Source organism: Gopherus flavomarginatus, chromosome 7 (genome assembly GCF_025201925.1).
Source record: "Gopherus flavomarginatus isolate rGopFla2 chromosome 7, rGopFla2.mat.asm, whole genome shotgun sequence".
Lineage (NCBI taxonomy): Eukaryota > Metazoa > Chordata > Testudines > Testudinidae > Gopherus > Gopherus flavomarginatus.
The window spans coordinates 52,628,575-52,643,543 of NC_066623.1; the positions used below are offsets into that span (position 1 = coordinate 52,628,575).

Sequence of the window (14,969 nt, forward strand, 5' to 3'; positions counted from 1 at the left end):
GAACGGAAATTGAAAATTCAAGTTTCATTTGGAGCTGAAACTATTTTTCTTCTGTGTTTTTTGTTTGTTTTGATTCAGCTGTTTTCAGTTTTGTTGTTTTAAAAATTGGCTGCACTGGAAAATGAAAGGCGGTTTTGAAACAAAAACTTGAAATGAAATGTCTCACCATTTTCTCAAGAAAAATCATTTATTTTCAGTCAAAACTATACGTTGAATTTGACTTCACTTCACAAATAGTTTCAGAGCCCCCCCAAATGCACTTTTGGTGAAAAATCTACTCACCAACCGCCCCATAAAACCCAACAAACCAAAATTCACATCTAGTTTCAGGCCTGACCTAGGGTTGGTTCCATCTAGTTGTCTATTTAATCCTGGGTCTCTCTGATGAGATTGTCAATAAGGAAGCTAGTTGCTGCTAGTTGTGGGATGGTGAGGTGGACACTTGGTCACTAAGAACTGGACTGAATTCCCCCATCTTATTTCACATCCGTCACAACTGGCCTGGGTCAGCTTCATCCTGGTCATCTGGAGAGGAGAGGCTCAAGTTCACTGTCTATCCCCTCACTCATCCAGTCAGCCTTTTCTTAAGCAGGAAATGATAAGAACATAAGAACGGCCGTACTGGGTCAGACCAAAGGTCCATCTAGCCCAGTATCTGTCTACTGACAGTGGCCAATGCCAGGTGCCCCAGAGGGAGTGAAGCTAACAGGCAATGATCAAGTGATCTCTCTCCTGCCATCCATCTCCATCCTCTGATGAACAGAGGCTAGGGACACCATTCTTTACCCTTCCTGGCTAATAGCCATTTATGGACTTAGCCACCATGAATTTATCCAGTTCCCTTTTAAACATTGTTATAGTCCCAGCCTTCACAGCCTCCTCAGGCAAGGAGTTCCACAGGTTGACTGTGCACTGTGTGAAGAAGAACTTCCTTTTATTTGTTTTAAACCTGTTACCTATTAATTTCATTTGGTGACCCCTAGTTCTTGTATTATGGGAATAAGTAAATAACTTTTCCTTATCCACTTTCTCCACATCACTCATGATTTTATATACCTCTATCATATCCCCCCTCAGTCTCCTCTTTTCCAAGCTGAAGAGGCCTAGCCTCTTTAATCTTTCCTCGTATGGGACCCTCTCCAAACCCCTAATCATTTTAGTTGCCCTTTTCTGAACCTTTTCTAGTGCTAGCATATCTTTTTTGAGGTGAGGAGACCACATCTGTACACAGTATTCGAGATGTGGACTGTCATAAACAGATAGTTAAGGGTTAATGCCTCTTTTACCTGTAAAGGGTTAACAAGCTCAGTGAACCTGGCTGACACCTGACCAAAGGACCAATCGGAAGACAAGATACTTTCAAATCTTGGTGGAGGGAAGCTTTTGTTTTGTGCTGTTTGTTCTGTTCTTTGTTCTCTCTTGGGATAAGAGAAGCCAGACATGCAACCAGATTTCTCCTATCTTACTGAAACAGTCTCTCAGGTTCAAAATAGTAAGTAATAGATAGAAAGCGGATTAGATTTATGTTTCTTTTCTTTATTTGCAAATGTGTATTTTGCTGGAAGGATATTTCACCTCTGTTTGCTGTAACTTATACTTAGGCTGGGAAGGGGAGTCCCTCTGGTCTAGGTAAAGCTGAGACCCTGTAAACATTTTTCCATCTTGATTTTTACAGAGATAATTTTTATTTTTTTCTTTCTGTAATTAAAAGCTTTTCTTTTTAAGAATCTGATTGATTTTGTCCTTGTGTAAGACCCAAGGGGACTGGTTCTGAACTCACCAGGGATTGGTGGGGGAAAGGAGAGAAGGGGGAGGAAAAGGTTAATTTCTCTCTGTGTTAGGATCCAAAGAGTTGGCATCAGTGTCTCTCTCTCAGGGAGAGTCTGGGAGGGGGAGAAAAGGGGGGGAAGGTGAATTCCCTCTCTGTTTTAAGATTCAAGGAGTTTGAATCATAGTATCTCTCAGGGTAACGCAGGGAGGGGAAAGTCTGGGAGGGGAAGATAGGGGGGATGGTTTATTTCCCCTTGTTTTAAGACCCAGGGGGGTTGGGTCTTGGTCTCCCCAGGGAAGGTTTTGGGGGGGACAAGGAGTGCACCAGACACTAAAGCTCTGGTTGGTGGCAGCGCTATAAGATCTAAGCTAGGAATTAAGCTTAGAAGGGACATGCAGGTCCCCACTTTCTGGACACTAAAGTTCAAAGTGGGAAAGAGACCCCAACATGGTGGTAGAGGTGGGATAAGCCAGTGAGTTTTTTTCTTTCTCCTTTCTAACAGCTTGGAAAATAGTCTCAAAAGCCAGTAGGATTTTTTCTTCTCTCTCTACTAGCTGTTTAAAAGCAGGCAGAGAGGGTTTTTTTTAAAACTACAGCCAGGAATTTTTTTTCTTCTCTCCTTTCTGGCTGCTAGGATAGACAGCCTGAAGGCATAGGTGTTAAGTTCTTTAACAAGGGTCTTTGTTAAACAAAGGAAACTCGAGCTGTGAGCAGCAGAGACCAGCAAAAGACATTTGCAAATGAATGGTTCTTTTTTTTTTTTTCTTTCTAGCTCTCCGGGCATAGATAGTTAGAAGTCTCTGTTGCCAAGCAACCCTGAGGAAGCATCCAGAGCTGCAGCATTTCAAGCAGTAAGCAGCAGAGGGTGCACCCAGCACAAGAAAGCAGGAACCATAAGTACAAAGGAAGCCATTAAGCAGGAACGGGCAAAGCTAGAAGCCATAGAGAAAGACAACGAACATAGGAGACGGATAGAACTAATTAATGCAGAAATAGCCAAGGAAGAGGCAGCCCACAAAAGAGAACAAGAAGACAAAGAGGCGGCCCACAGGAGAGAGATGGAGCTCCAGAGGGAAGCCCACCAGCAGGCCCTGGCATTAGAAAAGGCTAAGCAGAAGGACACAGCCAACCCTAACAACCCTTCTCCATTACTGTTCCCCATCCCAGGAAATTTCCCACCTACAAGGCAAGTGATGACACTGAGGCCTTCTTAGAAAATTTTGAAAGGACCTGCCATGGGTACAACATCTCTGAAGACCAGTACATGATAGAGCTGAGGCCACAGCTCAGTGGACCCTTAGCAGAGATGGCGGCTAAAATGCCTAAGGAACACATGAACAATTATAAACTTTTTCAAACCAAGGCCAGAATCAGAATGGGGCTAACACCTGAGCATCCCCGTCGGAGGTTCAGAGCCCGAAGGTGGAAACCAGATGTGTCATTCACCCGACACGCCTACCACATTGGAAAGAATTATGATGCCTGGATATCAGGAGCCAATGTTAAATCTCTGGACAAGCTGCACCTCCTAATACAATTGGAGCAGTTCTTAGAGGGTGTTCCTGAGGAAATAGAAAGGTACATCCTAGATGGGAAGCCCAAACTGTAACTGAGGAGGGGGAGATTGGAGCCAGATGGGTGAAAGTGGCAGAAAAAGAAAAAGCTACTGTCAAGGGGAGCGAATATCACAGGAGGCACACAGACAATAAACCCTATAACCGAGGGCAACCCAAGACCCCACCTACAACCCAAGGAAAGCCCCAGACTCCCTATTCTCCCACCTCACCAGTCTCCAGTAACCCACCTCGGCCCAGTGACCAGTCAGCTGGGCGATGCTTTAAATGTAATGAACTGGGACATAAAGGCTGTCATAAACAGATAGCTAAGGGTTAATGTTCTTTTACCTGTAAAGGGTTAACAAAGGGAACCAAACACTTGACCAGAGGACCAATCAGGAAACAAGACTTTTTCAAATCTGGGTGGAGGGAAGTTTTGGGTGTGAGTTCTTTGTTCTTTGTCTTGGTTCGGTGCCCCTCTCGGCTCTGAGAGTGATCTTTCTAGCTCCAGGCTTTCTAATCTTCTGTTTCCAAGTTGTAAGTACAAGGATAGTAAGACAATAGGCTTGTATTGTTTTTTTGTATTTACATGTGTGTAGTTGCTGGAATGTGTTAAATTGTATTCTTTTTGGATAAGGCTGTTTATTCATTTTTTCTGTTAAGCAATTGACCCTGTATCAAGGTGACAATATACAGGGTCAATTGCTTAACAGAAAAAATGAATAAACAGCCTTATCCAAAAAGAATACAATTTAACACATTCCAGCAACTACACACATGTAAATACAAAAAAACAATACAAGCCTATTGTCTTACTATCCTTGTACTTACAACTTGGAAACAGAAGATTAGAAAGCCTGGAGCTAGAAAGATCACTCTCAGAGCCGAGAGGGGCACCGAACCAAGACAAAGAACAAAGAACTCACACCCAAAACTTCCCTCCACCCAGATTTGAAAAAGTCTTGTTTCCTGATTGGTCCTCTGGTCAAGTGTTTGGTTCCCTTTGTTAACCCTTTACAGGTAAAAGAACATTAACCCTTAGCTATCTGTTTATGACACGCCCCCCAAATCGCAGACAGTGGGGAATCTCACTGGCGGCGATTTCTTCCTAGAACTCTAAAATAAACAGAGTAATACAACACATGCACCTTTACATATACTACTAAGTATATAACTAACAGACTTCTACAAAGGCCAACTGCCCCAAGAACCCCAACCGAGTGCAGTTCATTACATCACCATCACACCAAAAATCCCCAGGCCCAGGTGCCTCTCAGATACCCTCGGAGCGAAGGGAAATTTTGAGAGTGGGCGGAAAGAAGGTTATCGCTTGGAGAGACACGGGGGCACAAGTGTCAGCTATCCACCAATCCTTAGTGGACCCCAAATTCATCAACCCAAAGGCCCAAGTGACAATTTACCCCTTCATGTCAAAATCTGTAGACTTGCTTACAGCTGAACTGCCTGTCCAGTACAAAGGCTGGTCAGGAATGTGGACTCTTGCAGTCTATGACAATTATCCTATCCCCATGCTACTGAGGGAAGACTTGGCCATCCAGGTAAAGTGGGCCAAGAGGGTGAAAATAGTTACACGCAGCCAAGCCAGGCAAGCTTCCAGACCCATCCCTGTTCCTGAGCCATCCACAAGGGCCCCGTCTGTGTTACCAGAGATCCAGACAGAGGTGGTGGAACCGGATATCCTGCCAATGACTGCAACAGCCACAGTGCCTCCAGTCCCAGACCAGGAACTGGAAAAGCAACCAGCACCAGAACCATTGCCAGCACTGATGCCAGCGCTTGCAAACCCATCTTCAACCCCAACGCCAGAGGGCACCAGCGGGCCTGAACTGGCAGAAGCAGCAGACAACCATACCCAAGAGGCTCAGCTACAGCCTGAAATACCACCTGGTACACCAGAGGGGAGCGGTGCACCAGCAACGAAAACAATCCCATCACCTACATCGCTTCCAGAGGGACCAAGCCCAAGTCCACAGTCTAAGGAGGAACTGGCGTCTCCAGCCTCAAGGGAACAGTTCCAGACTGAGCAGGAAGCAGATGACAGCTTTCAGAAAGATTGGGCAGCGGCACGGAGCACCCCGCTGCCTCTCAGCTCTTCTAACCGATCCCGGTTTGTTGTAGAACAAGGACTTTTATACAAGGAGACTCTTTCTGGTGGATACTAGGAAGACTGGAATCTGCAAAAACAGTTGGTGGTTCCACTAAGTACTGGGGGAAGCTCTTAAGCTTAGCCCATGATCATCCCAGTGGCCATTCTGGGGTGAACAGAACCAAGGACTGGTTGGGGAAGTCCTTCCACTGGGAGGGGATGGGCAAGGACGTTGCCAAGTATATCCGGTCTTGTGAGGTGTGCCAAAGAGTGGGAAAGCCCCAAGACCAGGTCAAGGCCCCTCTCCAGCCACTCCCCATAATTGAGGTCCCATTTCAGCGAGTAGCTGTGGATATTCTGGGTCCTTTCCCAAAAAAGACCCCCAGGGGAAAGCAGTACATACTGACTTTCGTGGACTTTACTACCCAGTGGCCAGAAGCAGTAGCTCTAAGCAACACCAGGGCTAAAACTGTGTGCCAGGCCCTAACAGACATTTTTGCCAGGGTAGGTTGGCCCTCCGACATCCTTACAGATTCAGGAACTAATTTCCTAGCAGGGACCATGAAAGATCTGTGGGAAGCTCATGGGGTGGATCATTTCATTGCCACCCCATACCATCAAACCAATGGCCTGATGGAGAGGTTTAATGGAACTTTGGGGGCCATGATACGTAAATTCGTCACTGAACACTCCAGTGATTGGGACCTAGTGTTGCAGCAGTTGCTTTTTGCCTACAGGGCTGTACCACATCCCAGTTTAGGGTTTTCACCATTTGAGCTTGTCTATGGCCACGAGGTTAAAGGACCATTACAGTTGATGAAGCAGCAATGGGAGGGGTTTACGCCTTCTTCAGGAACTAACATTCTAGACTTTGTAAGCAACCTACAAAGCACCCTCTGACACTCTTTAGGCCTTGCTAAAGAAAACCTAAAGGATGCTCAAAAAGAGCAAAAGGCCTGGTATGATAGACATACCAGAGAGCGTTCCTTCAAGGTAGGAGACCAGGTTATGGTCTTGAAGGCACAACAGGCCCATAAGATGGAAGCGTCATAGGAAGGGCCATTCACGGTCCAAGAGCGCCGGGGAGCTGTTAGCTACCTCAGGCATTTCCCAATTCCTCCCTAAAGCCTAAAGTGTACCATGTTAATTCTCTCAAGCCCTTTTATTCCAGAGACTTACAGGTTTGTCAGTTTACAGCCCAGGGAGGAGATGACGCTAAGTGGCCTGAAGGTGTCTTCTACAAAGGAAAAAGTGACGGTGGCGTGGAAGAGGTGAACCTCTCCACAGCCCTGGAACGTCTGCAGCGGCAATAGATCAAGGAGCTGTGCACTAAGTTCGCCCCATTGTTCTCAGCCACCCCAGGATGGACTGAACAGGCATACCACTCCATTGACACAGGTAATGCTCACCCAGTTAGAACCCCACCCTACCGGGTGTCTCCTCATGCCCAAGCTGCTATAGAATGGGAGATCCAAAACATGCTACAGATGGGTATAATCCGCTCATCTACCAGTGCATGGGCGTCTCCAGTCGTTCTGGTACCCAAACCAGATGGGGAAATACGCTTTTGCATGGACTACCATAAGCTGAATGCGGTAACTCGTCCAGACAACTATCCAATGCCATGCAGCTATGAGCTATTGGAAAACTTGGGACGTGCCCAGTTCATCTCTACAATAGACTTAACCAAGGGGTACTGGCAAGTACCACTAGATGAACCCGCCAAAGAAAGGTCAGCCTTCATCACCCATGCAGGAGTGTATGAATTTAATGTGTTTCCTTTCGGGCTGCGAAATGCACCCGCCACCTTCCAAAGAGTTGTAGATGGTCTCCTAGCAGGATTGGGAGAATATGCAGTTGCCTACCTCAATGATGTGGCCATTTTTTCAGACTCCTGGCCCGAACACCTACTACACCTGGAAAAGGTCTTTGAGCGCATCAGGCAGGCAGGACTAACTGTTAAGGCCAAAAAGTGTCAAATAGGCCAAAACAGAGTGACTTACCTGGGACACCAGGTGGGTCGAGGAACAATAAACCCCCTACAGGCCAAGGTGGATGCTATCCAAAAGTGGCCTGTCCCAAGGTCAAAGAAACAGGTCCAATCCTTAGGCTTGGCCGGGTATTACAGGCGATTTGTACCACACTACAGCCAAATCACTGCCCCACTAACAGACCTGACCAAAAAAACCCAGCCAAATGCAGTTAAGTGGACTGATGAGTGTCAGAAGGCCTTTACCAAGCTTAAGGCGACACTCATGTCTGACCCTGTGCTAAGGGCCCCAGACTTTGACCAGCCATTCCTAGTAACCACGGATGAGTCTGAACGTGGTGTGGGAGCAGTTTTAATGAAGGAAGGACCAGATCAAAACTTCCATCCTGTCGTGTTTCTCAGCAAGAAACTGTCTAAGAGGAAAAGCCACTGGTCCATCATCAAAAAAAAATGCTACGCCATTGTGTATGCCCTGGAAAAACTATGCCCATACATTTGGGGATGTCGGTTCCAGCTACAAACCGACCATGCTGCGCTAAAGTGGCTTCATACTGCCAAGGGGAACAACAAAAAACTTCTTCAATGGAGTTTAGCTCTCCAAAATTTTAATTTTAAAATTCAACACATTTCAGGAGCTTCTAACAAAGTAGCTAATGCACTCTCCCATAAAAGTTTTCCAAAATCAACTGGTTAAAAATTGTCCTTAAAATGTAAAAAGTCTTGTAGTTTACATACTTGGTAGTATATGTAAAGGTGCATGTGTTGTATTAATCTGTTTATTCTAAAGTTCTAGAAAGAAATCACCGCCAGTGTGGTTCCACACTGTCTGAGATTTGGGGGGCGTGTCATAAACAGATAGTTAAGGGTTAATGTCTCTTTTACCTGTAAAGGGTTAACAAGCTCAGTGAACCTGGCTGACACCTGACCAAAGGACCAATTGGGAGACAAGATACATTCAAATCTTGGTGGAGAGAAGTTTTTTTTTGCGCTGTTTGTTCTGTTCTTTATTCTCTCTTGGGATTAAGGGAAGCCAGACATGCAACCAGATTTCTCCTATCTTACTGAAAAACAGTCTCTCAGGTTCAAAATAGTAAGTAATAGATAGAAAGCAGATTAGATTTATGTTTCTTTTCTTTATTTGCAAATGTGTATTTTGCTGGAAGGATATTTCACCTCTGTTTGCTGTAACTTATACTTAGGCTGGGAGGGGGAGTCCCTCTGGTCTGGGTAAAGCTGAGACCCTGTAAACATTTTTCCATCTTGATTTTTACAGAGATAATTTTTATTTTTTTCTTTCTTTAATTAAAAGCTTTTCTTTTTAAGAATCTGATTGATTTTGTCCTTGTGTAAGACCCAAGGGGACTGGTTCTGAACTCACCAGGGATTGGTGGGGGAAAGGAGAGAAGGGGGAGGAAAAGGTTAATTTCTCTCTGTGTTAGGATCCAAAGAGTTGGCATCAGTGTCTCTCTCTCAGGGAGAGTCTGGGAGGGGGAGAAAAGGGGGGGAAGGTGAATTCCCTCTCTGTTTTAAGATTCAAGGAGTTTGAATCACAGTATCTCTCAGGGTAACGCAGGGAGGGGAAAGTCTGGGAGGGGAAGGTAGGGGGGATGGTTTATTTCCCCTTGTTTTAAGACCCAGGGGGTTTGGGTCTTGGTCTCCCCAGGGAAGGTTTTGGGGGGACAAGGAGTGCACCAGACACTAAAGCTCTGGTTGGTGGCAGCGCTATAAGATCTAAGCTAGGAATTAAGCTTAGAAGGGACATGCAGGTCTCCACTTTCTGGACACTAAAGTTCAAAGTGGGAAAGAAACCCTGACATGAGCGTACCATGGATTTATATAAGGGCAATAATATATTCTCCTTCTTATTCTCTATCCCCTTTTTAATGATTCCTAACATCCTGTTTGCTTTTTTGACCGCCTCTGCGCACTGCGTGGACATCTTCAGAGAAGTATCCACAATGACGCCAAGATCTTTTTCCTGACTCATTGTAGCTAAATTAGCCCCCATCATATTGTATGTATAGTTGGGGTTATTTTTTCCAATGTGCATTACTTTACATTTATCCACATTAAATTTCATTTGCCATTTTGTTGCCCAATCATTTAGTTTTGTGAGATCTTTTTGAAGTTCTTCACAATCTGCTTTGGTCTTAACTATCTTGAGTAGTTTAGTATCATCTGCAAACTTTGCCACCTCACTGTCTACCCCTTTCTCCAGATCATTTATGAATAAATTGAATAGGATTGGTCCTAGGACTGACCCTTGGGGAACACCACTAGTTACCCCTCTCCATTCTGAGAATTTACCATTAATTCCTACCCTTTGTTCCCTGTCTTTTAGCCAGTTCTCAGTCCATGAAAGGACCTTCCCTTTTATCCCATGACAGCTTAATTTACGTAAGAGCCTTTGGTGAGGGACCTTGTCAAAGGCTTTCTGGAAATCTAAGTACACTATGTCCACTGGATCCCCCTTGTCCACATATTTGTTGACTCCTTCAAAGAACTCTAATAGATTAGTAAGACACAATTTCCCCTTACAGAAACCATGTTGACTATTGCTCAACAGTTTATGTTTTTCTATGTGTCTGACAATTTTATTCTTAACTATTGTTTCGACTAATTTGCCCGGTACCGACGTTAGACTTACCGGTCTGTAATTGCCGGGATCACCTCTAGAGCCCTTTTTAAATATTGGTGTTACATTAGCTAACTTCCAGTCCTTGGGTACCGAAGCTGATTTAAAGGACAGGTTACAAATCTTACTTAATAGTTCCGCAACTTCATATTTGAGTTCTTTCAGAACTCTTGGGTGAATGCCATCTGGTCCCGGTGACTTGTTAATGTTGAGTTTATCAATTAATTTCAAAACCTCCTCTAGTGACACTTCAATCTGTGACAGTTCCTCAGATTTGTCACCTACAAAAGCCAGTTCAGGTTTGGGAATCTCCCTAACATCCTCAGCCGTGAAAACTGAAGCAAAGAATCCACTTAGTTTCTCTGCAATGACTTTACCCACAAGTCGACAAAACAAAAATCGCCAACGGGTGTTCTACACTTGCTCCCTCTGTTGACAGATCATGTCCACATTGGGGACACCATCATCGACAGGGTGAGCAATGCACCATGGGTATGTATCCCATAGTGCAGTGTTGTGGGAAGGAAGAGCTGATCAATGTGCATCTTGGGATTCTCTGAGTTCTCCCACAGCCCCCTCAGCTGCTGAGAGCAGTATCATGAGTAGCTCTGTGAACTCTCTGTGCTGAGGAATAGCAAAACAACACCGCAGTCCGTCCCCCTCCTCCTGCAGTAGCAATCTGCCTGCTGCTGTGTTCCTAGCGCAGTGTAGAACAGGAGCATTCCAATGATTTGCTCTTTGTTTGTTCCCTTGTGACACAGCAGAGCGGCCCCGCACTGGTATCGCCGGGGTTAATCCTTCCTTCCTAGCAGAGGAAGCCATGCCTCTGAGGCTCTGCTGGGCATGCTCCAACTAGAGAACAGGTATAAAAGCCTGCAGAGCTGCTCAATCTAGGCCAGGAGTCGGCAACCTTTCAGAAGTGGTGTGCTGAGTCTTCATTTATTCACTCTAATTTAAAGTTTCATGTGCTGGTAATACATTTTAAAGTCTATATATTATATAACTAAACTAGTGTTATATTGTAAAATAAACAAGGTTTTCAAAATGTTTAAGACGCTTCATTTAAAATGAAATTAAAATGTTGATCTTACGCCACCGGCCCACTCAGCCCACTGCTGGTCTCGGGTTCTGTTCACCTAGGCTAACAGTGGGCTGAGTGGGGCCTGTGGCCGGGACCCCAGCTGGGAAGGGTCTGGCAGCCAGAACCCCCGACCGGCAGCGGGCTGTGCGGGGCCAGCAGCTGGGACCCCAGACCGGCAGTGGGGTGAGCGGCTCAGCCCACTGCCGCTCAGGGGTTCCATCCATCGGCTCTTGCCAGCTGGGATCCTGGCTACCAGACCCGCTCAGCCCGCTGCCAGTCTGGGGTCCCAGCCCTGCCCACATACAGTGGGTACCTACCTTCTCCCTGGTTCTGGCCCATTCTCTTCCTCTCTCTGCACTGAGCTGAGGGTGGGAGTAGACTCATAGGTCAGAAGGGACCAATATGATCATCCAGTCTGATCTCCTGCACAAGGCAGGCCACAGAACCCCACCCATCCAATTTTATAACAACCCCTAACCCAGGACTGAGTTATTGAAATCCTCAAAATTGGTTTGAAGACCTCAAGCTGCAGAGAATCCACCAGCAAGCGACCCGTGCCCCACGCTGCAGGGGAAGGCGAAAAACCTCCAGGGCCCCTGCCAATCCGCCCTGGAGGAAAATTCCTTCCTGACCCCAAATATGGCGATCAGCTAAACCCTGAGCATGTGGGTAAGACTCACCAGTCAGCACCCAAGAAGAAATTCTCTGCAGTAACTCAGTTCCCATCCCATCCAACATCTCCCCGCAGACCATTGAGCAGACCTATCTGGTGGTAATCCAAGATCAATTGCCCAAATTAACAATCCTATCATAACATCCCCTCCATATACTTATCAAGCTTTGTCTTAAAGCCAGAAAAGTCTTTTGCCCCTACTACTTCCCTCGGAAGGCTGTTCCAGAACTTCACTCCCCTAATGGTTAGAAACCTTCGTCTAATTTCAAGTCTAAACTTCCTAATATCCAGTTTATACCCATTCGTCCTCGTGCCTACATTAGTACTAAATTTAAATAATTCCTCTCCCTCCCTAACGTTAACCCCCCTGATATATTTATATAGAGCAAGCATATCCCCCCGCAGCCTTCTTTTGTCCAGGCTAAACAAGCCAAGCTCTTTGAGTCTCCTTTAATAAGGCAGTTTTTCCATTTCTCGGATCATCCTAGTAGCCCGTCTCTGAACCTGTTCCAGTTTGAATTCATCCTTCTTGAACATGGAACACTAGAACTGCACACAGGGCTGGGGGTGAAGGACCTGGCGAGCAGCTAGAATGAGGAAGGGGGCTCAGGGTTGGGGCAGGAGGTTTTGGATGTGGGGGCACTTACTTGGGCAGCTCCCATTTGGTGTGAGGGGTGCAGGTGGGAATGTGAGTGGGGGTGCAGGAGCTCCCATTTGGTGCTCAGGGTGGGGGTGAGGATGTCCAGGTTGCATGGGATGTGGGGGGGGCGGGGGATGTGGGGGGTGCAAGAGTCAGGGCAGAGGGCTGGGGGCATGTGAGGGGGGTGCAGGTGTCAGGGTAGGGGGGCTGGGTATGTGTGGGGGTGCCAGAGTCAGGGCTGGGGTCATGGGGGGGGCGTGAAGGAGTCAGCAGAGGGCTGGGCGGTACAGGGCTCAGGGCAGGGGCCTGGGGTTGTGTAGGGGTGCAGGGCTCAGGGCAGAGGGCTGGATGTGTGTGTGGGGGGTCAGGGCTCAGGGCAGAGGGCTGGGTGACTACCCACCCAGAACCGCCCCTTGTCCCGACTACCCCCTCCTGGGGGCCCACTCCCTATCTAAGCCTCCCTGCCCCTTGTCCCCTGACTGCCTCCCTAGGAGCCTACCCCCTACCTGTCCCCTGACTGCCCCAACCCTTATCCACACCCCTGCACCCAGATAGAACTCCCTGGACTCCAATGCCTATCCAACAGCTCCCCGCCCCCTGACAGGACCCCCAGAACTCTAGACCCATACAACGCCTCCCTGCTCCCTGCCTACCCCAACCCCTCTCCACACCCCTGCCTCCTGACAGCCCCTCCCCAAACTCTCAGCTCATCCAAGCCCCCCAGCTCCTTGTCCCCTGAGCACCTGCTTCAGAGACCCCCCCACCCTAACTGCCCCCTGGACCCTCCTTGCTCGCTGTCCCCTGACCCCATCTACCTCCCACCCCCTAACAGACCCTGGGACTCCCATGCCCCATTCAACCCCCCCTGCTCCCTGACTGCCCCATCCAGAGACCCCTGCCCCTAACTACCCCCCCAGGATCCCATCCACCCTGGTTCCTGTCTCTTGACTGCCCCCACTCCTTACCAACCCCCCCCGGCCCTGGACCCATTATCACGAGGTTCCCCGCTCATCTGGAGCTTTGCCGCCGCGTGCGCGCGAGGTGGCAGGGCTCCGGGTGAGCGGGGAGTGTCTTTCCCTTCCCACGGACCCAAACACTGCCTCTCGGGAGCGTGCAGCCCCAGCCCCCAGAGCGCTGCGTGTGCGGCGGCAAGACTCCAGGGGAAGGCAGTGGAGGGGTCGGCAACTTGCTGCACTTGGCTGGACGCTCTGGCCCGGCAGTATGGACCCTGCAGCTTGCCGTGTCGGCAGGATTTTTAATGGCATGCAGAGTCCCAGCAGGCAGCTGCGTGCCATTAAAAATCAGCTCGTGTGCCATAGGTTGCTGACCCCTGGTCTAGGCTGACCACCGGAGGGGAAGGAGGCATGCCACCAGCTCCTGAGCAGGGACAGCCTGCACTCCAGGATCTGGAGGCCAGCCAAGCCAGGACATGCCCTCATGCAGTATGTCACAGAAGGGGAACAGACCAGACGCACTGAAATGGAGGACCCGGAGGTAATGGTAGGAAGTGACCCAGGGGGACTTTAGAGGAAAACGGCATTAAAGCCATACAGGGGCTCATCGTGTTTCAGGCGGATCCCTGCCGAGCCAGTGGCAAGGGAACTTGCCACTACCAGGGCCCTGGGTTGGGACCTGGTGGAGAGGGCAGGCCCGGGTCCCCCTATCCCTGGCACTGGAATCATATGGATCCTGGCCATTGGGCCATACTGCCTGGATGTTCCAGGTGAGTTACCCAGACTCTGCCTGCTAGACCGCACTACCCTGCTTGTTAGTGGGATTGTATAGAGCAGTGTGGCCTAATGGCCAGGGTCCAATGTGGGGAGCGATTTATATGGACTCTGGCCATTGGGCCACACTGCCCAGATGTTTGGGGTGAGTTACCTGGATTCCAGCCACTAGGCCTCACTACCCCACCTGTGAGGGGGATTGTATGGACTCTGGCCATGAGGGTGCACTGCTCTGATGCTGGGAGTGATGTGAGGAGGGAGGCTATTAGGCTGCATCAGGCCACCCACAGAGAGGCAAGCATGTGAACTTGGGAGTGGTGAGGTTCCAACACCCCATTCCCTAAAGGGGCAGTGCATTGCCAGGACTGCCACATCCACAAACAGTAGCACACAAATACTTCCTGGAGTTTTGAAAGAGGAGGGGCACATGCCTGGAAGGCAGCAGAGATCAAAACACTGAGCAGAGCAATCAGGACAGGTATCTTGGGATACTTCCTGAAGCCAGTTCTGTCAACAAAACAATCAGCAGTGTCTACACTGGCTCTTTGTCGACAATAACGGGAGAGAAAAGAAAAGTGTCTCATGGGGCGGAAGTTTTGTTGCGAAAACTGGATGTTTTTTGCTACAAAAATCCCATTGTACACTCTTGGTGTTTTGTCGCCAAAAGGCAGTTTTTGGTGGCAAGACTTGTCAGTGTAGACAAGCCCAAAGACTCCAGCATGGGGAGGCAGCACAAACTCTAGCAGCAGGGATGGTGCCTTTCCCCGCTGCCTCTGCCCTTCACTGACA

General features: G+C 48.2%; 1 protein-coding gene across 6 annotated transcripts in view; it reads right to left on the reverse strand.

The window, feature by feature from the left end:
* Window positions 1-14,969, reverse strand: part of LOC127055818 (dimethylaniline monooxygenase [N-oxide-forming] 3-like) — a 161,295-nt gene that overhangs the window by 61,279 nt on the left and 85,047 nt on the right. For 3 of the 6 annotated variants that reach the window (XM_050963260.1, XM_050963259.1, XM_050963254.1), the window contains exon 2: window positions 5,288-5,522. The exons of the other annotated variants lie outside the window; for them this stretch is intronic. The gene's annotated coding sequence lies outside the window, so the exon portion shown is untranslated. The remainder of the gene's footprint in view (window positions 1-5,287; window positions 5,523-14,969) is intronic. 6 annotated transcript variants of the gene reach the window in all.